Source organism: Podarcis vaucheri (genome assembly GCF_965113315.1).
Source record: "Podarcis vaucheri genome assembly, chromosome: 1".
Classification (NCBI taxonomy): Eukaryota; Metazoa; Chordata; class Lepidosauria; order Squamata; family Lacertidae; genus Podarcis; species Podarcis vaucheri.
In genome coordinates this window covers 113,101,960-113,129,389 of record NC_138759.1, presented here as the reverse complement: position 1 = coordinate 113,129,389, position 27,430 = coordinate 113,101,960, and the positions used below count along the sequence as shown (strand labels likewise).

The following is a 27,430-nucleotide window of genomic DNA, read 5'->3' as shown; positions in this document are numbered from 1 at the left end:
AATTTCTGCCTCCAGGATCTTATCAGCGCAGCCTTAATTTAGCAAAATCCTTCTTACGCCTAAGCCCCACATATAGTAAAAAGCAAGGAAGCTAAGCAATAGTAGGAACCTTTCTTTCCTTCCTAAAAATCCTATTTTTAGAGGAAAGCCTCCTACTGAAACAAGGTGTCGCTAAATGTTGGATGGAATATAAATCTTTTACAATGCTGCTTGCTCATTTTGATTGCTTTCTTTGATTCCCTCCAATGCTTCCTTTAATAATTTAAATTTATTTATTTATTTCTTCAGGTACCTTTTCTTGGCCAATGCTTTGAGGTTTCTTTTGGCATATTGATTTTGATCTTTGATATTGCAGCTGTTCCACAACAGCCCATGTCAAGGAGAGACAAGTATCCGATATTTACACTTTGGACCAGTGCTTAGAAAGTACATTTTTAAAAAGGAACCTGTTCCAGTTCAACTCCATCCTTTCACAAAATTAACTAGTTTCATTCTAGTTTAGTTCAAGTTCTACCCCCCCAAAATGAACTTAATTCATCTTTAATTCATTCAACAATAATGGGAGCTACATCTGAATGTGGTTTGGAAAATTCCAAACAAGTTCATCCCAAGCAAAGAGGAAATGTATCACCAAAAAAGTGGGCGAATAAGGTATGTGTACAGTTCTGGTGGTCCGTTCTTAACCTGAAACTGTTCTTAACCTGAAGCACCACTTTAGCTAATGGGGCCTCCTGCTGCTGCCGCTGTGTGATTTCTGTTCTCATCCTGAAGCAAAGTTCTTAACCCGAGGTATTATTTCTGGGTTAGCGGAGTCTGTAACCTGAACCGTCTGTAACCTGAAGCACCTGTAACCTGAGGTACCACTGTATATGCATATGGCAATTTATATGTATAGAATATGTATACAATTTTAGAAATAGTTGCCATAATGTAAAGATTTTTTGAACAAAACATACCTCATCCTAGTGTAGCAGGAAACTTGGGTTCCTGTTTGGTCTGCAACTTCTAGGCTCCACCTCTCCCTTCTCAGGATTATTCATCTTTAAAACCAAACTTGACCACCCCCGCATTTAGAAAGGCACCTGCGTAAGCCAAATTTGTCATCTTGCCATCTGCACTATTGGAAGGCAGATACAGAACTGGATTCCCCATGGCGAGTGGATCTGCCCATTGAAGAGAGGTCAAATTAAAACCGTAGGTAATGTTCTTTTCCCAGTGCAGATTTTATTCAGGTATCAGAGCCTCCTTCATAATCCCGCTTGTATGAAAAGTACCAGGGAGGATGGAGGAATATTTTTAAAGTTACTTCTTGTCTGACTGGAATCCCTATGTCACCAGAAATATAGCTAGTTTTGGTGCAACAGCCATAAGTCAAAGAAACCAAAAGACTACACGGCTCCACAAACAGTCATAATCTGACACAGCTCACAGTAAAATTCTTCTATTTTTTTTTTAAACTTTTAATGGAGTTTATATTTCCTTGGATGCATATTTTAAATCTATTGAATTAGTATATTGATTGTTAAATTCCACTTTGACCGTTTTAATGTTTACGGAAAAATGATGCTGAATTTCTGATTTCAATATGCTGGCTGTTTAGCCGTAATAATAAACATTCATATCTTTAAAACAGACAGTCCCCCAAACAGAGGACTGTAGCCTGTAAAGTAGGATACATGGCAACTATTAATTAAACAACCACTTTCTTATTTCGGTTTAAGGGAAAAGGAAAAGTCAACCTGGTTTTCAACACACTGTAAGCTTGAATAAATTCCTTAAACCTTAAAACTACTGGCCATATTCGATCCTACCACAAATAAGGATCCCTCACACGAGAAGTGACATTTAAAACTGGCTTCAGAGCTTAGGCCTGGCTGAGTGCTAGCTCCAAGTCTATTCTGTCGGGGAGCACCAAAGACAATACTATTGCTCTGAGAAAGCAGCAATGTCAACACAGCCATCAGCAAGGTATTTTGCTCCCTGAGGTGGAGCAGCAAATTCTCCCTTTCCCCCCAAAAATGAATCAAGATGGACCCAAGGTAGGTCAAGTTATTTTGGTACCTAAGGCAGAACATTCCACAAGCCTTTCTCTCGACTCCCTGGCAGTAAAAATACAATAAAGGGGCCCCTGACCATTAGGTCCAGTCGTGGCCGACTCTGGGGTTGCAGCGCTCATCTCGCTTTACTGGCCGAGGGAGCCTGCGTACAGCTTCTGGGTCATGTGGCCAGCATGACTAAGCCACGTCTGGCAAACCAGAGCAGCGCATGGAAATGCCGTTTACCTTCCCACCGGAGCAGTACCTATTTATCTACTTGCACTTTGACGTGCTTTCGAACTGCTAGGTTGGCAGGAGCAGGGACCGAGTAACGGGAGCTCACCCCATCGCGGGGATTCGAACCGCCGACCTTCTGATCGGCAAGCCCTAGGCTCTGTGGTTTAGACCACAGCGCCACCTGCATCCATGCAAAAATACAATACAATGCTTTAAATAAATGGCTGTCCTTTCATATCACCAAAACTTCACTGATGGAGGTAGCCATTTCACTCTGTCTAATGGAAGGGCCAGCATATAACTGATGCAGATGAACACAAACATCTGCATGTGCCTTCTTCATCTGCAGGGCAATACCATGTGGTCCTGACTGGAATTGCAATCATATCATACATTTAAAGAACAATGGTACCACTTTAAACAGGAATGGCTTCCCCCAAGTAATTCCAGGAGCTGTAGTTTGTTAATGGGGAGCTATAGTTTGTTAGGAGGCCCCTGTTCTTGTCACCTATCTACAGTTCCCAGAGTTCCCCATGAAGAGGGATTGATAGTTAAACCACATTTGGCTGAGGGGGGGGGAACAGGGGGCTCTTTATAACAATAATAATTTATTGTTTATACCCTGCCCATCTGGCTGGGTTCCCCCAGCCACTCTGGGCGCCTTAACAACTCTCGCCAACCTTAACAAATTACAGCTCCCTGAATTCTTTGAGGGCAGCCATGACTGTGTCAATTGGGATGATAGTGCTTTAAATGTATGGTGTCAGTGTGGCCTAGATGCATCTTCTCATATGGATGGATATGTATAGCACCACTTGGGACCAAAAGTTGCTGCGATGAGCAACTAGTTGTCTGCAACCATTGCTGGGTTAAAGCTTTTAAGTGTTTCCCTGTTAAGAATGATGGGAGAACATATGGTTGGGTGGTTTTAGCGTCTCAGTGACTGAATGTAGAGCACTGTACCCTTCAGGTAAACATCACATGGCAACGCAACCGCATTTTCCAAGCCACTACCCTCATTTCGTACTTGCAATTATACCCCTCGTTCTAATTCTGTGCAAAGGTTAACAAACGTGATCTGATGAAAACCAAGACCCGAAGCATTTTGGAGTTGTTGTTATTTAAATCTAACAATTCTGAACATGGTAAACAAAGCTCTCTTGAAATGTTGCTAATAAATCAGGATAGGAAAATTAATGGGAATTCACGAGGACTAAATCAATGCTCATCAACAGGAGCAATTTAAACCCAACCCTTTGGCTGAAGGTCCATGCAGTTTTTAAAAAGAGAGCAAAAAAGCACAAGAGAGAAGATCTGTACAAGCCATGCCAAAGTGTGAACTCTATTGGAAATCAGTGGAGATTTTGCCTACAGAACTGAGGCCAGGGTGCTAATTATGCTTACTAGGGAGTAACATGTCTTTAACAGCCAGGAGGAGGGCAAGGCTGCCCATAAGCCAACACTGAACTAGCAAAGACATCCTATTCTATCATCACCATTTTTATAACCTGCCCATCTGGCTGAGTTGTCCCAGCCACTCTGGGCGACTTCCAACATATATAAAAACATAATAAAACATTATACATTAAAAAAATCCCTGTACAGGGCTCCCTTCAGATGTGTTCTAGAGCAGGGGTCTGCAACCTTTAAGACAAAAGGAGCCACTTGGACCCGTTTCCGAAGAAAAAACATCTGGGAGCTGCAAAACCATTGCGATATTTAAAGCATGCGCGCTGCTGCCCTCCGATCTGACAGCGGGCGGGAAGGTGACGTCGGGACGGTGCGTGACTAACGCACGCACCGCCCCCACGTGACGTCACAGCCAGTACAGCACCCGCCACAGTGGGGAGTGTCGGGGCGCACAATGCGCCTCCTCCCCTCGCTAGTATCTGCCCCAGAGCCGCGGCAAAGGTGTAAAAGAGCCACATGCGGCTCCGGAGCTGAGGGTTGCAGACCCCTGTTCTGGAGGTTGTATGGTTACTGATTTCTTTGGTTCAAGGGTTACATAACATCATAGACTCCAACACTTATCTGATGGAAATAGGGAAATCCTTAGAAAAAGCAGGACATTCTATGATCAAATAAAAAACCAGGACTGCTTCTGTAAATCCGGAACTGTCCCTGGAAAAACACTTGCAGGGTCTGTAATCGATAACCCTGCCTTGCTTCCCATCCAGGTATCTGTTTGTTTCATAAAGTGTAAGACCCCTTGGGCACTCACCTGCATCAAAATTGGACTTTCTATAGGGCCTGTTGCAATGTTAGATAGCAGTCTTAGTTAGGTAGCAGGTAAGTACCTTGAACACCATGAGAAAGCAGGGCACATTAAAGCCAAGAGGACATTAACCTGAAGTGCTCCCATTCATATAGTGGGAGGATTGCGCTTGTCAAATGTTGGCAACTGCTTCTTATTTCCATCGTAATAAATACATGGTTGCAGCATTTGCTTTCAAATCCACACACTGGCAAACCACTTCTGTTGGTGGGTATGTGCGGGAGATCTTCCAGTGCAGGGCAGTGGTTAGAGGCCTGTAATGTGACCCGGGTCCAAATCCCCTCCTATCCATGAAGTTCACATGGTACCCTCGGGCCTATCACCAATGCTCAACCTCACCTACCTGACAAGACAGTGATGACATGGAGAGCCAGAGACCACTTGGAGGAAAGGGGGGGGGTATAAATACAATAATTAAATGACTAAATCTGCTACCACCAGATTCCTCTTCTGTGTTAAGAATAACTGGCAGTGGTATAACAGAGGAACATTACTCTTATCAGTGGTTACAAACAGTGCTATTTTTTGAGAAAAAGAGGTGCTGGACTTCACCACAAATGCCTCCTTTGTTCGCTTATAAAGGCAAACGTGCCCACCTGAGAGGACCCGGAACTTAGTTCCGGCTAAAAAAAAACCCTGCTTACAAATAGAGGTGTGCAACACAAAATGTGGCAGCTGAAAATTGCTGCTTTTGTGATTTGGAAAATGTGCAGAAGGATCGCGATCTCCAAGTATGCAGAGACCATTGTAATCCCAGACCTAATAAAACACCTGCCTGTCACAGTCCCTCGTCTATATTTAAACCAACAGTGCTTTATTCTTTTCTAAATTTACTTGACTGTTAAGCCATTGGCTCGGCATTTATTTTGCGCACACTTCTCAAAGAAGACATTTGATTCTGTATGGAAGTCAAATTCAAAGCAAACTTGATTGCACAGACGACACAAGCATCGATTCCCTCTGTAGCCTCAGATAAAAAAAGAGGAAGGAATATGCTAAGTATCTGAATGGGAGGCAAAGAGAACTGTAGTGGTACATCTCCCCCACCCCCTGGGAATCAAATCAACAGTGAACAACTTTCTTCCTGCTGAGGACTTTGTGGGACTTTTGCTCCCACCCAACAGGAATCAGCCAGTTCTTTACAAGTCATCTCAACTGCTTTGTGTACCCTTATCCTTCTAGCATTCCAAGTCTTATTCACTCTTTTTTTTCTTCTTCCATTGCACATTTTACTGCATACTTCCTGTTTTTGCAAACTGTCTATCTTCAAAAGCCGCTCAAACTGTTGCTACCCCCTTGTTTACACCCCTTCCCCAGTGCTCAGAGATGCATGTGCTGATTTGAGAGGACTCCTTCTGCAGTTTCACTCTATAGTTAACTCAGCAGAAGCTATGCGATAGCACAGGCAGCGGAGTGACTGTCTTTGGTCACAGAGGGCGCTCAGCTCTTCTGTGCCAAACAAAAAGCGGAGAGCCCAAGCGTGACTGCTGGCATCATTATGTTTACTTGGCAACGTATCAAGTACTTGGCAAGATTCGAATAAAAATTCCAGTGAAACTCTACAATGCTCTCTCACAAAGTTCATTCTCATGCTTTCTATAGCAGCAAAAATGCACCCAAGTTAGAAATACATAGGAACACGTAGGAAGCTGCCTTATCTCGAATCTGACCATTGCTCCACCTAGATCATTATTATCTACACTGACTTGTAGATCCTCAGGCAGAGGGCATTTCAGCCCCACCAAGAGATGCCAGGGATTTGAACCCAATACCTTCTGTATTGTAGTGGTGTAGTGGTTAAGAGCGGTAGTCACGTAATCTGGGAAACCGGGTTCGTGTCTCCGCTCCTCCACATGCAGCTGCTGGGTGACCTTGGGCCAGTCACACTTCTGTGAAGTCTCTCAGCCTCACTCACCTCACAGAGTGTTTGTTGTGGGGGAGGAAGGGAAAGGAGAATGTTAGCCGCTTTGAGACTCCTGAAGGGGAGTGAAAGGCGGGATATCAAATCCAAACTCTTCTTCTTCTTCTTCTACATGCAAAGCAGACTCTCTGCCTCTGAGCCACAATCCTTCTCCTTCACGTTCATTTATTATAACTTGCCTTTCCATTAAAAGAAGAAGCAAAAGCCACAGAAATCGTAGCCTCATAGTTAAACACAGGAAGATCTGATTATGATCCATATACTATTTAATTATACTCTGCCTTTATCTCCACTGGGCCACAAGGTACCATATGATGCCTTAGTGTTGTAAGCCCCCACTCTTGCCACGTGAACAAAATATCCACAAACTAATAATACCACAAGTTGAATTGACTGTGTTAGTTCGGTGTGGCCAATATTTTGTTTGAATGCATTCGTCCCATGGCAAGAGCTACTATCTTCCACATCAAAGAGAGAGGCCTTCATTTCAGTAGCTTGCCATGGTGTGATAAATACCAGCGCTCAACACAGGAGGGCACATTTACACAAAACATTCCCCACGTGAAACTGATATGGTACTGCTACTTTGTAGTAACTTTATCACATCACATAATACCTTCATTGCCATTACTGTTTTAGTCTTGTCAAGAACTCCACAGTACGTCGCTGAACAAAATGCATGCTAATACACGACCAAAGTGCTGTTACACTGTTAGCTTCATTCTGCTGAGAACTGTGGAGCTACTGGAGCAATGGAGCCTAAGGCCATTTTCGTAGTGGATAATAAAGGCTGGAGACAGGCATGCACAGGCCATTTTAAATAGCTGCAATGGACAGGTTGGATACAGGTGACAGGAGCGAGCCAGCAGCAAATTAAACCAAGTAAGTTGGAGTAAACTCTTTATTAGCAAAAACAAGATCTGCACAGCAGTGTCAGGCTTCATGAGCACACCTGTGGGCATCACATTGGTGACCTTCGCATAGCATCATGGAGGCAAATTGTCTGATTTACATTGGGAGCTTGGGCTTGTATCCAAGGCAGCACCAAGTAACTGTGCAAGGATTTACACTTGCCCAATGAGAATTTCCTCCTCCTCCTCTGCTGTAGGTACATTATATCCTCCCAAAATCTGCTCCAGAGGGTTGGGGGGGGCACACACATAATTTGGGGTGCATATGGGGAAATGTCCTGTGGCACAAATGTAAATCCATGGGTTGATGTGACATTTCCTGCCACTGTGTTGGATAGAAGCCTATGTGTGTGCAAATTTTTGAGATACCCTATTCACCTGTCACGGAGATCAGTATTAAAACTTTCATTGGCTTTAATGCAACTTAATTGTTGCTTTACATCTTGAGATTAGGAGGAATGATTAATATAAGCCATTCAACATTGACTTTCATTTTTAAGTAGTTCAGGCTTTTGTTATAAAATCGATAAATGGGTTGTACCGATTGAAATGCACACGTAAAGATCTTCAAAAGCACTATCCATACCTTTTAAAAGTCGTCCATGTCACTAGCGTTAATCTCCTGATGGAACTATTACTATATTTAATGGTATTACTGCAACTTTTTTTTCCTTGGTCCCATTTTCATCTTGGGAAAGTGTTTTGATGTCTAAGTTAAACTCATTGCATATTTGTAACTCTTCTTACAGCATAAAAGCTTATTTGTGTGTCAAAGGGGGAGGCGATTCATTACTTTCAATTGACAAGAATCACAGACGAGAATGCACTGCAGAAGTGTTTGATTTTGTATCTCATTTTACAGTGGCAGAAATAATCAGTTGACAAAGGGAAGGACTGTGAGGATAACCCCAGCTGTGTGCTAAATTAATTAATGCCATCACGTTTCGGAAAATACCTTGGTAATAATTAGGAATAAATTAAAATTTGATCCTGTTTGCTCTAGCACTGTAAAATGCCTAATTGTAGACAGGAATGGTAATTGTACCTTTGTGGTGGCCGCATGAGGCTCTTAAACACAATGCATAAGAGAGAATATGGTTGAGTCAAGTCCTAGTAAATCAAAAGAGACAGACGTCTAATTCCAAGGACATTCTAAGCGAAACTTCAGTTTCCAAAGAATTAACACACACTTTAAATAACTGGCTAAGTGAGATGCCACACTCTAGGATTTCACTGATTAAATAATGTTTCTTAATAAAGCACCTCGTGATAGAGAGCATACTACCAATTAACAAAGACTACATTTTAATCTAAACACGTCACATTTATATTGTGGAAATATACACAACTGGGAGAAAAACCCAAAAGGCTTACAACTAATTTCTCATGGCATATTCATGCCAAAGTTAAGTGCTTTTATAAGTTCCATTGATTTTACAGGGAGAATTGGCCATACACTTAAATCAATGGGATTCGAAAGTGCTTCACTTTGGCTAGATCACAATGTCAGCTTCTAGACTTTTATGAAAGTTCATTCCCTCTCTCCCCCCAACTTGAAGCATTCACCTAGACAAATTCACCTGCAGGAGGAACACATCCATTGCATTTGCAAGCTGCACATAGCTATACCAAGTATTCCCAAGATCACAACAGTGTAGACCGGGGGGGGGGGGGAGAACCCAACACTATCACATGTGATTACATAAGACACACAAGCCATTAAGCACAATCAAAGACGTAATCCAATTGTTTTCCATTCAGCAAAAAACAAACAAACCCCAAAACTTGTGTCAGAATGCATTCAACCAAGTAGATTGCTGTACAGAATTTAAGACCCACAGATAAATGAGTTAAGTGGCAAAGCACTTACCATATACTTGGCATCATCAAGCGAAGTTTGCCCAAAGGTCCCGAAAACATTGCCAACAGCTGATTAAAGGATGACCTGGGGTTCTTCTTTCTCCCCTTCTTTTCGTCAGAAGCGCATCATCTGGAATCAGAGCACATTTTGTTCATACTTAAACCTATCCTGCCCTGTTGTCGTTTTAAAAAGGACTGCTTGTCCATGAAATAATCAGGCTTGACAAACGGCCACCGAATGTGAGGCCGGTGCTTCTTCTTCAGAAGGCTTCTCCATGTGTGCGTGTGTGTGCGTACGTACGTAGGTGACTGATACAGGGCTTGTGTTAGGAATTTAGATTCCATTTCATGAAGCAGGATTCCAGCAGACTGAGTTAAAGAAACAGATGGGAGGAAGAGCAGGACAGATGGGTGGTGGAAGGGGGGTGGTGGAGAGAAAGCAAGCAAAAGGACCGAGGCTGAAACTGTTTTCATTACCTGTGTGTTTTGCGATTATGGAACAACCAGCATTTGGTTTATTGAAATGGGGGAGAAAATATTGGAGTTACAAAGCAGCTCTGCTTTATGGGAGATTCCATTTTAGGAGGTGCTTACTGGCACTTGGCAGTACTTTTCATTCAAGTTACAGAAATGATACTGAAGTCCTCAAAGCCAATTTCTGGGCATGATTATTGAACGGTGCACACAGCACAGTCACCAGTTTTGTTTACATATTCTGGGTTTCACCCCCCCTTTCCTAATGAAATAAAACACCAGCAGGTGTTTTGTACTCATTTGACATCTATGCCGGATCTAAGCAATGCTATCCATCTTTAGGTGCCAGATAAAGACCTGCCTTTCCCTTCAGGCCTTTGAATGTGAAGGAATTGGCTGACAGATGGCAGAGGTTTTATCTAATTGCACCAAGTTGCTTATTGTGTTTTAATGTTGCCGATTGTTTCATGTGCCTCATTGCTGTAACTGGCCCTGGGCTCACGAGAACATAAGGACAGCCCTGCTCGGATAGACCAGTAGCCCCTCTCTTATCACAGATGCCTATGGGAAACCCACAAGCAGGACCTGACCACAACACAACTCTCCACTCCAGTGGTTCCCATCAAACAGCTGCACAACAAAGGGTGGGACACAAGTCTTTCAAATGAAAATGCAACAAAATGAGGCCCTTGAGAAGGTGTGTGCCAGAGGCATATGGGGGAGGGACTTTGGATCTGTAGGATCTAAAGGCGCCCCCACATTCAATCACAGCATACCACAGATAAGGGAGATGAACTACACCAGTAGCAAATCTGAAATATTTCTCCTCCAGCTGAAAGCAACTTGAGATATATATATATATATATATATATATATATTAAGTTCAATGGAAGAGGGGGAAAGCCATTCCTGCCACCTCCTTGCTTGAGCTTAGAAAGCTACTTCACCACACACCCTAGACTTCCTCGCGATTGCTCTACATTTGAATGGTTGCAGCTACAGAGTGTTCCAGAAGCAACTGAAAATGAATGTACAGGGGAATCAGAGGGATGCGCACAAGTCCGTTCAGCCCAGTTCCACCCCCTGCTCTGCCCCTGTCTCTTTCTGCCCCCGTTCTGCCCCCTTTTGGTGCCGAAAACAGCACACAGGTCAGCGGTCGAACGCGTGCTGATTGTGCGTGATTGGGGAGGTGCCTGTCTTGCAATTTTATTGGTTATATTTCTACAAAGAACTCAAAATGGCATACATGGTTCTCCAATGGCCACATTTTATCCTCCCAACAGCTTTGTAAGGTAGGTTAGGCTGAGGGACAATGACCAGCTGAAGTGAACTTCATAGCTGGGTGGGGATTTGAACCCCGGCTTCCCAGGGCATAGTCTGATAAACTAACCACTGGACCACACTGCTTCTGAGACACTCCCTTAGCAAAATTAGAACCTTCCCCTCACCAAGAATGCAGCTAATTTCAACTGAAACAACAGTCATCATGAAAGTCATCATGGCTGTGACTCAATGTTTCATTGGCATCCCCCATGGTGCTTTGCAGCTTGAGTCCACATTTGCCAAAGGTCTTGACCCTCATGAAGTTAAGTTTGCTTTGGGACACTTAATGCATCAAAGGAGAATCCTTAGAAGTTAGACAATAATAGATCACTGTTATTCAGCATGGCATAAATTCTTCTCCTATGTTAGCTCAGATGCAAAGCCCACTAAATCCCCAGTTTCCCAGGTAAACATATGGAGAGGTCTTTATAGAAAATTAAACTGCCTTTCTTCCCTTCCTTTGCATATTTTATTAACAATTGCTGTATTAAGCTTGCATTGCACATTTCGTAATTTTCCTGTTTCCTTGCTGTCCCCTATCCCCTTACGTTGAACCACTGGTATTACTACCGTATTATGCCTTTATGCAGGTCTGTAAAACTATTCTTATGAAAAAATGTCAACAAAAGTCTTTACGAAAAGAAGTTTGCATTCAAAGGCGAATCTACCTAATTCACACTTCCCTAAACAGTATGTGAACCAAAATACAGCCATCCCTTGAAATTTGCACTTTTATGAATTTTGCAATGCTGTTTGCCAACAAAATAGCGTTGCTTAGAGAAATGCTCAGAGGAGGAGAAAGTGTGCATAAACGTGTACATTAGCATAAAACAACATACACAAATATATTCAGTATTGGGAACTTGCTTGCAAAAATATGTATGTCTGGAAAGAAATGTGTATCAAAACATGGGGAGAAATGCCCACTTTTTTAAAAAATAGATTCACAAACTTAATGCAGAAATGTGGAAAGCTGAACTTAACACTCGAAAGAAAGCAAGAAAGCAAGAAAAGAGAAACTGAAAGAAACCAAAATTGAAAGGCTCATCCATCCTTACCCTGCACCCTCCTGGAAATTCAAGCACCCTTCCTAATTTGTTCCTATTGTATTTTGTTTTAATCTGCACAGTCCTTCATGGTAGCAGCTATCAGCCCTGAGTGCTCACTGGAAGGACAGATCCTGAAGCTGAGGCTCCAATACTTTGGCCACCTCATGAGAAGAGAAGACTCCCTGGAAAAGACCCTGATGTTGGGAAAGATGGAGGGCACAAGGAGAAGGGGACGACAGAGGACGAGATGGTTGGACAGTGTTCTCGAAGCTACAAACATGAGTCTGACCAAACTGCAGGAGGCAGTGGAAGACAGGAGTACCTGGCGTGCTCTGGTCCATGGGGTCACGAAGAGTTGGACACGACTAAACAACAACAACAACAACAACAACAATGGATTCTCTGTTGTAAGGGGCAGTGGGTGCTCTGCCATCCTCCCTCCCTCCCTCCCTCCCTCAATCCTGCAACAGAGATCACCCTGCTTCAGCAAGCTGACACATGAGCAACCACTGCTTTGGACTGTAATGTTCACTTTTGTGTATGCATGTATATTGAGCCTCCTGCAGAACTACATACATGGTGTGTGTGCAAATGGCAACAATGGTGCTCACTTCTATTTTCAGTTCAGAAGCAGGTCTCCAGTGATGGTACTGGTCAGAGCGCTGTCCCAGGGATAGTGACAGGGCCCTGTTCATTGACACCCTCCTTCCAAGGATGACACGTGGCCTTTCTCATGAACCAGAAGGCACAAGGGAGACAGCCGAATGTCAGGAGGTCATATGTTTAAATGTCTCTTAAAGTGAATCCAAAGTTGAGGAGGCAGGGGGGAAGTGTAAGCCGTACTGGGAGCAAGAGAATGGATGGAATGAATCTGATGGATGACTTACAATAAATGTGTTTTTCAGGGCCTCAGGAGAATGAGCAAGGGTGAATTGATCTGTGTCTAATTGATTTAAAATCAACCTTTTTTGTGCTAGAGGAGGTAGATGAATTGATCCAATTATTAAGTGATAAAAAGTGCAAAGTCCCTGAACTGGAAGTTACTGAGAAGTCGGCTAACTTAAAGCAGGATTATCAATGAAGAGGAAAAGAAATTATCTGCAATACATTCATCTGGATATTATTATTTTTTTTAAAAAAACCTGCTGCCTTGTGGGACATCTTTGGGGGAAGAAAAGGCTAAGGAGTAAACCGTACACAAATCTGGAGTGGAGTCCCTAAGGTGGTTGGATGGCGTCTTGTATGCCTCCTTTCAGCAACTCCTGCAGGGTAAAGGTAAAGGTAAAGGTAAAGGTAAAGGGTAAAGGAACCCCTGACCATTAGGTCCAGGTACCTCAAATCTCCAATTCCTCTCTCGGTGACCTCAGAATCCTGAATTTACTGTGCTTTTAATCTAAATGGATAGTGGTGGGGGTTTGTGAAGTTGGTACTTTTAAAGCTTTTCTGAGTTTGGCCTCCTTCTTCATTTCCTCATCTTCTGAACGTATATTTCAAATTATAGGGAGCATTTCATTATGATGACCCTGTTGAATTGCTCATTTCATCCTATTTCCATCTCTGAATTGATGAATTTCATTCATCAATACTCTTTTATCCATAAAACTCTTTCCCAATCCAATTAGGCTGCAACCCTATATCCATTTGCCTGGAAACAAGTGCCAGTGAACTCAAAAGAGGATTTCTTCTGAGTGGACATGTATAGGATTGCATTGTTATACTTAGCTTTTTATTCTCTGAGAACAGGGTTTTAACTGCTTAACAGATGCTTTTCAAACATTACCTCATGAAAGCGACTCTTGGATGATTGAATATTATGCTGAAGGGTTCCCCCCTTTTCCTTTCCCCATCTTTAGGCCACAAATGAGAGGCACTTTAAGAAAAAAAATTTCCCCAGCGGTGCAGAAGAAAATCAGCAGATTTTTAGGGGCATCGGGTTCACTAGAAAAAAAATAGTGAAAGCAACTTCCTCTTGGCATCTTCTTGTAAAAAATTTCTAGAAGCTTCAAGTGGCAGCACAGTTCCAACTCGCAGCCTGGCAGCAGACTCGTTATCCCACAATGCTTTGTTACTAGGAACAACGCTAAATGTAGGGATATTGTTGAGAAAAAGATGGCCGCTTCCGCTGGCCAATGGTGGGGTCTGCCATCTTTGTTTTTGTAAAAATGTCACATTGTGAAGCATTATGGCAAAATATGGTGGCTGCTGGGCCACTGGCTGGAGCTCCACAACTGCTTAAAGTGGCGGGAAATATATATACATATATTTTCCAAGACTTCTCATAATATATGTGTGTGTATGAAAAAAAAGTGTTTCCAGTGCTGTTCCTAGGACGTCCTCTCCTGAAAATTTCCACTTAACGTTATTCCGCCCCCCTCTGTTTTCATATTCTTCTTGTTACCGTTATTACCTCTCTGTGGGATTTCTACAAGATGGTTTATGTTTCACTTCCAAACTTATATTCTATTTATGAACTTCAGCAGAGAGTGCCCGCCTTTGTGTAGTGCCCACATACAACAGGGATTTGGGGAAACTCTTCAGTTTTGGAGAATTAACAGTGAAAAACCCCTGGAATGGGGGAACCTTTCTCCACTCTGAACATAATGTTGAGATACTGAGACTGACGGCAGGAGGATGACTGACAACCAGATGTGAAGATTAGGGAAGTACAGAATGGTGTACCTGGAAAGGGAGGGAGGGAGGCAGGCAAGAGATACACAGATAAGAGTGCAGTCATTATCCTGTGACCTTCCCTGAGACCTGCAGGTATAGGGCGTTATACAAATTTAATAAATGAAAACAACAACAACAACAACAACAACAACAACATTGTGCTGGGAGAGGCATCTGCAGCAACCCTCCATATCCCTATTACAAGTTGGAGGGCTGTGCTGACACAGAGTAACTTAAAGCAGCCCTGCAATACAGTCAAGCATTAATATTGTAGGCCAGAGGTGAGACTGAGACTTGCTGTGGATTCCCAGCCCCAAACTGTCATACTTCTCAGTTTGTAGCAAAGGTCTATCAACTTAAATTCCCTGCTCAGACTCACAGATATTTTCAAAGTATAGTACATTATGGTGTTGTAATACATTCTTGTAGCCATAAAAGGATAGGAATGACTTAAAATGAAAACTGTCAGTTTACAGAGGTCCTCTGGGAACTTTTGTTTTCCTGACGTCTGCTGAATAATCCCAGTCTTGGCTCCCCCACCCCAAGTGACAGAATATATGGGCTGGAAAACACCAGCTCTCCTCAATGCTCCGTCTCAGCAAAACACTTTCCCAAGTAGTTTCTGCCAATTCATATCTATGTTTACCTCACAGAGATATCTGGGTATCAGCTGGATTGCTTTGTTCTAATGTGCAGGGATGAGACTCCCTTGAATTACTGGGCTAGTGTTTATAGACTGCTTCTTTTTTCTTAGCTTTGTAATTACAATGTTTTAGCAGCATTTTATGGTTTTAATTGTTTATATGAGCCACATGGTAAAGGTAAAAGACCCCTGGATGGTTAAGTCCAGTCAAAGGTGACTATGGGGTGTGGCACTCAAGTCACTTTAGGCCGAGGGAGCCGGCGTTTCTCCACAGACAGCTTTCTGGGTCACATGGCCAGCATGACTAAAATGCTTCAGGTGCAACACAAAGCCAGAGTGCATGGAAATGCCATTTACCTTCCCACCGCAGCGGTACCTATTTATCTACTTGCACTGGTGTGCTTTTGAACTGCTAGGTTGGCAGGAGCTGGGACAGAGCAATGGGAGCTCACCCTGTCACATGGATTCAAACTGCTGACCTTCTGATCAGCAAGCCTAAGAGGCTCAGTAGTTTAGACCACAGCGCCACCCTTAAGGAGCAATGGCCGGTGGTGGGGGGGGTGAGGTATAAGTCAGCTTTCTTCTCCCTTTTTCCTCTTAAAATGAAAAGTGAATGGCTTTCAAGAACTGCATTAATAAAAGGGAAAAAAGTAGTTCATAAAATGGCAAAGCATTCCTGCTGGATAATAACACAGGTAGAAGGAAAGGTGTAATGTTGTCAAGGGCGATGGCACATGAGTTGTCCAACTGGTGCTTGTGACACCCTCACTCATTCCCCCTCCCACACCAGCTCAATGTAAGTACTAGCTGGGGGAAAATTTGCTTTTCCTTGGCAATAAAACATTGTGCTTTTGAGTGCAGTGAAAAGGTTTCCTCGAAACAGTTCTGCCACAAACAACAACTGTACATTTATTGTGCAATAAAGCAATCATTTGGAAGTTCTGAAAAGCTATTCAGCTACTATATTGCTTGCTGACTTTCTCACCTTCCCTTACATCCATTTTTACCCTACAGCGAGGGAAGAATTAGTTTTGCTTTGTATTCATTCTTCACACATTCATTCAGTCTTCACACAAGACACACAAGTATCACTGAGTGGAAACTGGCATGTATTCGCTGTGTATACACTCGTCATGCCTTATGGGTCCTGACACGTTCGTTTCATTGCACAGACATGCTGTAGACACACATGGACAACTGCTGCTCTCCCCATGTGCACATGCTGTCAATTATTATTATTAGAATTTATATACCGCCCTATACCCAGAGTTCTCAGGTAGGTCTCAGTTAAAGTCTGCTCTCAGTATGTGATGGTGTGTTGTTGGCATCTGCCAGTCTCATCAGACAATGGAGTAGATCTTGGGGGGGGGGGTGAAGTCAAACCACTGCATTAGCAGCACCAAAGTGACCTCCCCAGGGTGTAAGCCTGGGCATTGTATATGGGACTACTGGGCTGCCCAGACAACAAGACCCTCCTCTTGGCCTCACTGTTGTGGCCCAAAGGAAAGCAGAACAATATTTTGGCACAGTTTGGTTGCAGGAGTTGCTGGCTGGAGGCATACAAGGCACCATTCAATTGTGTGTAGGGTTTACTCCTTAGCCTCTTCTTCTCCCAAAGATATCCCAGAAGAAGAAGAAGAAGAAGAAGAAGAAGAAGAAGAAAAAGAAGAAGAAGAAGAAGAAGAAGAAGAAGAAGAAGAAGAAGAAGAAGAAGAAGAAGAAGTAGTGGAGGAGGAGGAGTTTGGATTTGCTATCCTGCTTTATCACTACCCGAGGGAGTCTCAAAGCGGCTAACATTCTCCTTTCCCTTCCTCCCCCACAACAAACACTCTGTGAGGTGAGTGGGGCTGAGAGACTTCAAAGAAGTGTGACTAGCCCAAGGTCACCCAGCAGCTGCATGTGGAGGAGCCGAGACGCGAACCCGGTTCACCAGATTACGAGTCCACCGCTCTTAACCACTACACCACACTGGCAGAAAGCATATGTCAGGCAGAAGTTTCTGTCCTAGCCTTCTCCTTGATATGCCAGCTTTCTCTCTCTGTAAGGTCTTTTTCAGATGTGAAAACATTCAGACGTTCCCCCCAACATGAAGTTTGAAATTGTCTAGCTCAGCAACAGCTGCATTGTAAGAGACTCTTGACAGTGTTGCTTGACTGTTTGGGGGTGGGGGAGGAGGAAGGGGCCAAGAAAGCACCCCGTTTGATTAAACACAGCTTTGTAAGGTGGTTCTCGAACCCCCTCCTCCAAGGCATCCTCAAAGGAAAGAATTATGTATTGAATGAGAGTGGCACTTGGAAACAAAAGCAAGCCCAAGACTCCAGATACTGGAGAGATGAAACAATCTGCTTTTGCTTTCGGAGCTACGTCAGAAGGTCGCTATTCCCATGTGCTGGGATCAAGAAAAACACTGCGGCTTTGATGACTTGCCTTCAAGAGTACACCACTGAGTCAGGTCTAGAGATGGACTGGGGAGCAGAGTACTTTGCAAAATGAACCGTCATTGATTTGATTTTGTTTCGGCTGTGAATGCTACTATTCCTCAGGCATAATGACACCTAATCCCTTCCGCTGGGGATTTCTTCGCAGAACTCTCTATCTCTGCAAAACCCTTCTTACTGCTCCCCTCCCAACCTCCAAATCTCCAGCCTTTCCCGTTTCTGCATCTGAAGCGGAAAGAGATGAAGTAGCCCATATATTCAATAGGAGAATGAAGACATCCTGTTCCTTCCTTCAGACAGCAGACTGAATTTTGAAAACTGTAACCCAATGAGGTCTTTCCAAAACACTGGTAAAGTCTTCGCAGTTATTTGTAACTTAATTATAGAATGCGTTAGTCTTGTAATTCTGCTTTTAAAAAAAGAAAAGAAATCCCTGTAAGATTGTCTTTAAAGGACAAACGAGACAGTACCCAATTGCTTTCTCTGTGCCCGAGTTAAATGTATTTTCTGAAAGGTAGCTGTTATTACTGCATCACTGTGTGGCTCTTAGATCTCTGCCATACAGCAATAGTGAAATCAGATTTGCATGGGAAGAGAGCATTGGTTAATTTTTACTAATTCAAATCAAGAGAAGCATTCCTACAATTGTTGTGGGTATGCTGGAGTCCATACACCTTTTCTGCATGAAGAAAGCAACGACGAATCTTGTATTAATATAATACATAGAAAGGGTTGCATTCAATTTTACTTCGACTCAGAGTAGACCCATTAAATTAATGGACATGCCTAAGTTTAAGTCCATTGATTTCAGTGGGTCTGCTTTGAATACAACTTATACCTGTATACCTGAAGGACCATTTCCACCCTCATCATTCAGCCCAGATACTGAGGTCCAGCTCCAAAGGCCTTCTGGTGGTTCCCTCATTGTGAGATGTGAAGTTACAGGGAACCAGGTAGAACGCTTTCTCAGTAGTGGCACCCACCCTGTGAAATGCCCTCCTGGCAGATGTCAAAGAGTTCAACAACTATATAATTTTTTTGTAGACATCTGAAGGCAGCACTTTTGTCAAGCTTTTAATGTTTGTTGTTGTTGCTGCTGCTATTGTTTTCCTGTATTTTTGTTGGAAGTCCAGAGTAGTTGGGGTAGCCCAGTCAGATGAGCAGGATATAAGAAATTACTATTACTATTACTATTAGTTGGATGCAACCCATAATATTGCACAAGATTTTGTGGGCCATATCCCATTACGTGAAATATATGAAGTGGGAAGGTATGAATACCTACAATTATAAACAGAGGACAGATCCCCACTCCCAACCACAGTGCGCCCCAAAAACCAAGGAATGCCGCAGGTATCAGGTAGGTGTGCCATAAAGTGAATATTAGACCCAATCAACTGAATACTAAGACTAGTAGGTCCAATTAGTGTGGGTAGCAGCTGCTGGTAGTAAATGGGCATAGCTTGATGTACAATGTAAACCAGGAACAGCCAAGCCTGATGTCTTCCATATGTTGTGGACTAAAATTCTCATCAACCCCAGGCAGCATTGTCAATAGTCAGGGCTCATTGAAACTGTAGTCCAACAACATTTGTAGGTCGTCATGCTGGCTACCTTTGATGCAAATAAACACCTAGAGGGACAAGTACTTTCTTAGTGAGCTGCTCACTTCTCATCTTCTTGTCTAAGTTCTACATTTTAAGGTTTGATTAATGATTTTAACTTTTGGGTGGCTTAACCTTGGGATATCCCTTCATCAGATCACTATTGCAGTAGAGCGTCATAATAGAAATGGACGCACCAATTGAAGCCTAGACTTTATTTCCTCTCTCCTTCCAAGCTATTTTGAGCTACTTCAATACAGAAATGTATCTGCTTCATGTCCCAAATATTTTAAAAATATAAAACAAAAACCTTACCTATATTCTAACTTTAGCCATAAAAAAGGACTGTCAGACATCACCACCTGTTCTTGCTGTATTCTGAAATGAGGCATTCTTGGGAAAGTAAGCTTCTACCATAGTTTGCAAAGACTCATTATGAAACTTAATATCAGATTCAAATTGTAATTACCAGACTGAAACAGTCTTCGCTGATTTCTTTCCTCTCCCATCTTTCTCTCTTCCTTAATTGGGTATCGACTGATTAACTTGAAATAAGCTGATCTATAAGGACTCGAGGAGCATCTAAAAATTTGCTCCCAAATGTGGCCAGTGTTTACAATCAAACCCATCAGAGATTGCCTGATTGCCAGGAATGGCGTTACTTTATCCATTAGTAACTTTAGCAAAGCAGATAATCCATTTTTAAAAAAAGTTCTTAATTGTCGAGAAAGAGGAGGGAAATGGCAGGGAGAAACAAACAGCAAGGGAGGTGTGTGGATAAAGGCTCCAGGTCTGTAAATAATGAATGCTGCTGGTTCCATCTATTACATCAAGAGTTTTTGAGAGTCAGAGCGATGGAACAAGAGATAAGCCCTGAATGTGGGGTTGATGGATGGGATTCGAACTTGCTCAGCTTGCACTGCTCAGACATACTGAGTGCCCTCCAAGAGTTCTTTTCTAGGCTGGATAATACTCTGAGCCACGGGACCCATCAGCCCCGCCCTGTTGCCCTCATTCCATTCAGTTGCTGTATCAATGAGGACAGTGGTATGAAAGAAGGAGATTGGGAGACTGAAGTGATTGGGCAATTTAAGTGCAAGAGACTCTTGGGAACATAGTTTTCTACATGCCAGGGAGGAAAGGAAGGGGAGGGGAGGGAGGCCTCCAAGGCCTTCAGATCTCTCTCTCCACTACCCTCATTTTTGTTGCTCTAATGGCTGCCACTAGGCTAAGCCAGGTAACTGAAGGAGTAGAGTATTTGGGCAGTATTTGCGGACGCCCTGGGAAAAGGGGACAGGGAATCTTGCAAGACATTTGGAAAACCTAATGAGCTCCTGATGATGATGATGACGACAGAAGCATGGCAGGGTTGTCAAATACAAAACCAAACTATATATATATATATCTTGCACCCTGCCCAATATATTGGTAAAATTACTTGGTTTACTAAACCCAAACCCAAGTCAAAATGGAGCAGGGAGGGAGGTATCACTGAAAACCTTTTGCAATCATTAGTGCTCATAAAGAAGTCTTGGTGTTTAAAAGTCATCACCTTCATCTGTGCATTCTACTGTATACTTTAGGGAACAGTGGTATTTATGGGTCACAATCCAAAAGCAGCAATGTGTAAAAGCAAAAAAACCCCATGCTTTTCTGATGCAAAAGTTTATACTACACAATGTGTTCCTTCATCTTTAACTGGACTCGCTACAACCAGGTACCCACTCTGGAATTTTACATTATGTGCAAGGTTGTTGCATATTTTACAATGGATTTCTTTTTCTTTTTTTAAAAAAAAGAAGCTTTGAGATCTACTTATTAGATGTATATCCATCTTATTATTCCTTTATTAATGGCTTATATCCCAGTGCTCTTCCTTCCAGGTCTGATCCAGCCTGTATTGCTTTGCTTCCACATTGCAAATGCTGCAACACTGGGTCTACCATTCGCTGGGATCTATGGGAGCTTCCGCAAACCTTTACAGAGCTGGAAAACACATTCAAAACCATCTGCCATTCACAGACTAGGCACTCAAAAACACAGCTGCTATGTTGGTGTTTCGTTGGCCATTCACTGCTGAAGTTTTAATTGAAAAAAATGGGGATGTAATTTACAGAACAACATTGTGGCTTTTCACATTCACCTGCAGGGCTTATACCTGGCTCACGTGTTTGTGATCTTTACAAAATAAAAGGCTACTCTTGTCCTGTGGACTGAGAGGTTTTCTTGTCTGTCAGGTTTTCTTGCTTGCTTCTCCAAGTGTTTTTTCTGGAGGAGATCTTCTGCTGAGCTGGCATTTGCTTCTTACCGAACCAAGGTGGCTATGTACTGCCTCCAACACAGGGATATGGATTTTGCTGAATCAAAACAATTGTCTCCCTAGCTGGGTATTGTCATTACTCACCAGTGCTGTCTTTCTCTTCAGATATGTTTTTTTCTACTTCCTGGAGCAGACTATCCACGTGTCCCTATTTTCCAGGGACAGTCCCGGATTTACAGAAGCCGTCCCGGTTTCTGATTTGATCCTGGAATGTCCCAGTTTTCCTTTGGATGTCCCTATTTTCATCAGGGAAATGTTTGGAGGGTACTGAGTTAACTGACCCCCAAGCCATCTGAAGGCAGCCCTGGATAGGGAAGTTTTATAATGTTTTATTATGCTTTTATATATGTTGGAAGCTGCCCAGAGTGGCTGGGGCAACCCAGTCAGATGGGTGGGATATAAAAAGTAAAATTATTATTTAGAACATTGTTATGGAATAGGAGACCCCTATTTTCATCAGATAAATGTTGGAGGGTATGCTGGAGAGGTCTGGAGGATGTCAACATGAGCAAGGGCCTTTTCTGCAGTGGCTCTCCATTTGTGGAATGCTCTCCCCATGGAGGTTCATCTGGCGCCTTCATTATACACCTCTGGGCGCCAGGCAAAAAATGTTGATATTGCAGAGTCCTTTGCACAACGGAATGACGAACAGTACGTGCCACATGCTTAAAGTTGCTTTATTTTCAGTTCAGAGTTGAGAAATTACAAACATGCATCTTGCCTCTGCGGGAGCAGAGAAGCAACCGTCCTTCTCCTCGGAAATGAAGAACACCGAGAGAAAACAGTGAAAAACAGGAAACCAGTGTACGTCACATCCAGCTTCCCATTCCCGTGGGAAAACCCAACAGTGCTCTGACTGTGGAATGTAAACATTGTCTTGTGACAAGCACTTCGCTGCACAGTGAAGAGAGCAGAAACCAACATCCTCCCCCTTTCTGTGAACATCACTGGGCAGCGTGTTCGTACAATATCAGTACAAACCCAACTTCTGTACATAGGTACAGTGTTGATCCCTTGATACAATCTTTGACAATACATCAGCAGGAATTTCATTACCTGGCATATAGGACACCGTTACGAGTCCCTTCTGAATATGTTCCCTAGCATGTTGCACCTTCAATTGCAAGTGCGTCGTGCTTTGCTTACAACCTTCCGAATTCAGCAAAGCCAAACATGCTTTGTTGTCCTGGTAAACCTGGATTGGACATTTGACAGGAATTTTCATGTCTTTGCACAATTGCAACAACCATTCACAATCCTTAAGTGAATAAGACAGTGCATTCAGTTCAGCTTCACAAGTACTTAAGCTAATTGTTGTTTGCTTCTTGCATGACCAATCAAATAGACCCTGATTGTACATGTAGCAAACTCCAGACGTACTTTTCCTGTCTGTAGTGTCACTTCCAAAACTTGCATCTGCAAAAATCTCAAGACCACCAGACTTCTGATTGTTAAATCTCAGTCTGTAATGCATAGTGCCTTTCAAATAGCGTGCTATGTGTTTCAGAGCTTTCCAATCCTTAACAGTAGGATTGTTAACTTGTCTGCTTAGCAAATTACAGCTAACAGCAATGTCAGGTCTTGAACATCTGGCAATGAAGTTTAGCTTGCCTAGCACACTTCTGTACAGTGTAGTGTCAGAAAATGCTTCTTCAGTGTCTTCTACCTGATAACCTGTTGTCATCGGTGTGTCTACAGGGTTAGCATCCATCAGGTTTAGTTTGCTTAACACATCAGCAATTTTCCGTGACTGGTGTACTAGAATGTTACCACTTTGATCTCTTTCTATTTCCAGAGATAGGTAGTTGTTTACCTCACCAAGATCTTTCATGTCAAAGTGCTCTTTCAGTTGAGCGAGGGCATTATTATACATTGTGACATCTTTCCAAAAGAATAAAATATCATCAACATAAAACAAACAATACAGCTTCTTTTGCCCTTCCTCTTTGACAAATACACATGGATCAGCTTTCCCTTGCTGAAAACCTAGAGAAAACAATGCTTCAGTGAGTTTTGTGTGCCAGCACCGTGCACTTTGTTTGAGACTTCTTCAGAGCACAAACAAATCCCTGTTTTACCTGTACGCCATCAGGTGGAAGCATATAAAGTGATTCACCTAGAGATCCGTACAAAAACGCTGTATTCACATCATGGTGACTAATGTGTAGATTCTCCTCTGCAGCTAGCTTGAGCATAAGCCTAATGCTCTCATATCTCACAGTGGGTGAGTAGGTCTCGTGATAGTCTTCACCTGGTACCTGTGCAAAACCTCTGGCTACCAATCTGGCTTTGTGTCTGACTATCTTGCCATTTTGATCAGTCTTCGCTTTGAAGACCCATTTGCTTCCAAGCAGTTTCATTCCTGGAACTACTGGAACTAGCTCCCAAGTTTTGTTCCTTTCTAAGGAATCAAGCTCAGCCTTCATAGCGTTTAACTATGGCTCAGCTTCCTTAGAATCCAAATCCTGGATTTCTTGGAAACTTGAAGGTTCAAATACCTTCTTGGAGCTTTTAACAGCTGTTACTGCTGTCTTAGCAAATTCATCAGCAAATCTCTTTGGAGGTCTGCCTTTTGTGGCTCTTTGTGACCTGCGAATCAGCCTTTGGTCTTCAACACTTTCCTCTTCCTTCTTAGGAGAAAAGTGACCTATTGTGAACAATGGTTCTTCCAATTCCTGATCAGAGCTTTCAGAGGGTCGCATAGAGGCTTTCGCACTCTTGAAATCCTCTGAAGTATCCGATTCAGTTTCAGACTCAGAATCAGAACCTTCATCAGTGGGTGTGGGTTGTTGTTGCTTATCCTCAGTCTCATCACTGTCATCAGGATAACATTGAAAAATTCCCACATTCTCCCCCCACTTGGCATTGTACTCAACACTTCTTGTGAGTTTAATTGTCTTAGAGTCAGTCATCATTATTCTGTAAGAACCTTTCTGATAACCTAGAATGATACCATGCAAACCACGTTTGCCTAATTTGGAGCTTTGTGGTGAATGAATCCACATGTCAGAACCAAAAATTTTCATGTGTTTGATGTACGGTTTCTTGCCAAACATCTTCTCATACGGGGTACAACCAATCGCTGAAGATAACCTGCGATTGTAACTGTAAACAAAACATGAGAGAGCTTCGGCCCAATAACTCTCTGGAAGATTGGCATCATGCAGCAAGGTTTTTAAACCTTGAAGCAATGTTTGATTTGCCCTTTCGCAAAGTCCATTCTGCCATGGCGAGCGAGGACTGGACAAATCGTGTTGAATTCCTTTCTCAGTCAGAAAAGCTTCAAACTGCTGAGAAGTGAATTCTCCCCCGCGATCTGTGAAAAGAATTTTTATCTTCTTACCATGCACATTTTCCAACCAAGCACAGAATTCCTTAAACCTTGGAAAAGCCTCTGATTTCTGCTTGAGATTATACACATAAATATACCTGGAAAATGCATCAATGAGAACCATGAAGAACCTATTGCCGCCCAAAGAGGGCGATAGTGGGCCAACTAAATCAGCATGAACAATCTGGTATGGTTCTGTAGCTTGCCTACTAGACACCTTACCTTTTGCAGCCATTTTCACCTTGTTTGCTGTGCATGCTTTGCACTTCATGTGGTACCTGCAGGGTTTAATAGTCATACCTTCAACCAAGGTAGGCATTTTAGATACTGCCTCAAAATGCAAATGACCAAATTTCCTGTGAAAATCATGAATACATCCTGCATGCAAACTTTTGTTAGAACCTGCAATGCAACAAGTATCATTTTGCACAACATCATCATAATACAAAACAAACAAACGATCAACACATTCAGCATGCAATACATAATCGTCTTTCTTTGTGATGGTGCATTTCTTGTTCTTGAAGGAAACGTCAATGTTGCGTTCATTCAGCTGCATCACGCTGAGAAGATTGTGTGTGGCATCTGGAACATACAGTACATCATGTATCTCTAAGTCCAAACTGTGAAGTACAACAGTTCCGTAGCCTTGACTGGGGATCGTGTGGTCATCCGCCTGGTGAATCGCACCTTCCTGCGGTGTAAAAGACACGAACAGTCTCTTATCGTTGCACATGTGGTGGGTAGCTGCTGAATCAACAACGAAGAAAGATCTAGACGTCTTCTGGACCTTTGCCACCTTTGGAGTGAAGCGTGAGGCCATTGCCTTGTGCTGCGTTGTCCTGGACACCGGACCTTTGCCTTTGCTTTGGCCTTTTCCACGCGATGAGCTTCCGCTGCGCTGCTCTGTCTTGGCCCTGGGATATTTGCATTCCCTCTTCATATGGCCTAGACGTCCACACGAGTAGCATTTCACTGCCTTCAAAGCTTTGGCGCCCTCTGGTGGTTCCACTGCATTCTGGGATGTCGTCTGTGAAGACTCCCCCTTACCCATGCAGCTAGCACCCTGGCGATCTGCTTCATTCTGGATCACGGCAGTAACATAGGCTACTGTGAGCTGAGCAGTTGGTTGAACAGCAATCTGAGTGGCAACGGACTCCCAACTTGGTCCCAAAGAATGTAGTATCATGAAGGAATACACAGCCTCTGGAAAGTTGAGTCCTCTCTGTTGCAGCTCATGTCTCAGATTCTGCATCTCCATCAGATGTGTACGCACATCTCCACCTTCAGCAAGAGCCATATCATGCAGCTTGGCATAATAATACATTGAGGAACCAGCTTCTGTCCTCAAGTGAGCCTCTCTTAAAGTGTTCCAAATTTCTTTGGCTGTGGTCTTTCCACGCAACAGACAGAGCTCTTCTGGGGATACTATCAACGTAAGCGTCCCCCTTGCTTTGGAATCCTTAGCAGTCCATTCAGCTGTAATTGGAGCTGGGGGGTTGTCTGTAATAACATTAAACAGACCTTCTTTCCGCAGAATTGCCTCTGCATAAAGCACCCACTCCGTGTAATTTTTCTTATTGAGCTTAGGAATCCCAAAAGCATCAATCAGCTTTGCATTAGCCATTATTGCTGCTTTAATCAAGCTGCGTCACTGTACAGCAACTTCTTCCAAAAGCACTTTTAAAAAGTACTTTCGCTTTCTCAGCCATTGCCTGTATCGTGGCAAAATGGCTTTATAAGTTCAAAGTCCAGCCATAAAGTCAAAAATTATAAGCTGGCAGGCTGCCAGGCTGCTCCGGGCAGCATGAGCACATACCCTCATCAATCAAACTTGACGCGCAGAGCAGATAACGCGATCCGTTCCTCTGTACCTCTGCCGGCATTCCGACTCGACTGCTGGAGTCTTTGTTCCTCAGTTTGATTTACGTCTTTCTGGGCCCGATAACCAGAATGTTGCAGAGTCCTTTGCACAACGGAATGACGAACAGTACGTGCCACATGCTTAAAGTTGCTTTATTTTCAGTTCAGAGTTGAGAAATTACAAAAATGCATCTTGCCTCTGCGGGAGCAGAGAAGCAACCGTCCTTCTCCTCGGAAATGAAGAACACCGAGAGAAAACAGTGAAAAACAGGAAACCAGTGTACGTCACATCCAGCTTCCCATTCCCGTGGGAAAACCCAACAGTGCTCTGACTGTGGAATGTAAACATTGTCTTGTGACAAGCACTTCGCTGCACAGTGAAGAGAGCAGAAACCAACAAAAACATTCCTCTTTGACCAGGCCTTTGACTGATTGACATACAATGCCCTTTTAAAATGTGCTGGGGAGGGGAGAT

The 27,430-nt window shown here is 43.0% G+C and overlaps 1 protein-coding gene across 4 annotated transcripts in view; it reads right to left on the bottom strand.

Annotated features, from left to right (window-relative positions):
• Window positions 1-27,430, bottom strand: part of B3GALT1 (beta-1,3-galactosyltransferase 1) — a 344,225-nt gene that overhangs the window by 80,729 nt on the left and 236,066 nt on the right. For 3 of the 4 annotated variants that reach the window (XM_082237023.1, XM_082237024.1, XM_082237022.1), the window contains one exon: window positions 9,251-9,370. The exons of the other annotated variant lie outside the window; for it this stretch is intronic. The gene's annotated coding sequence lies outside the window, so the exon portion shown is untranslated. The remainder of the gene's footprint in view (window positions 1-9,250; window positions 9,371-27,430) is intronic. 4 annotated transcript variants of the gene reach the window in all.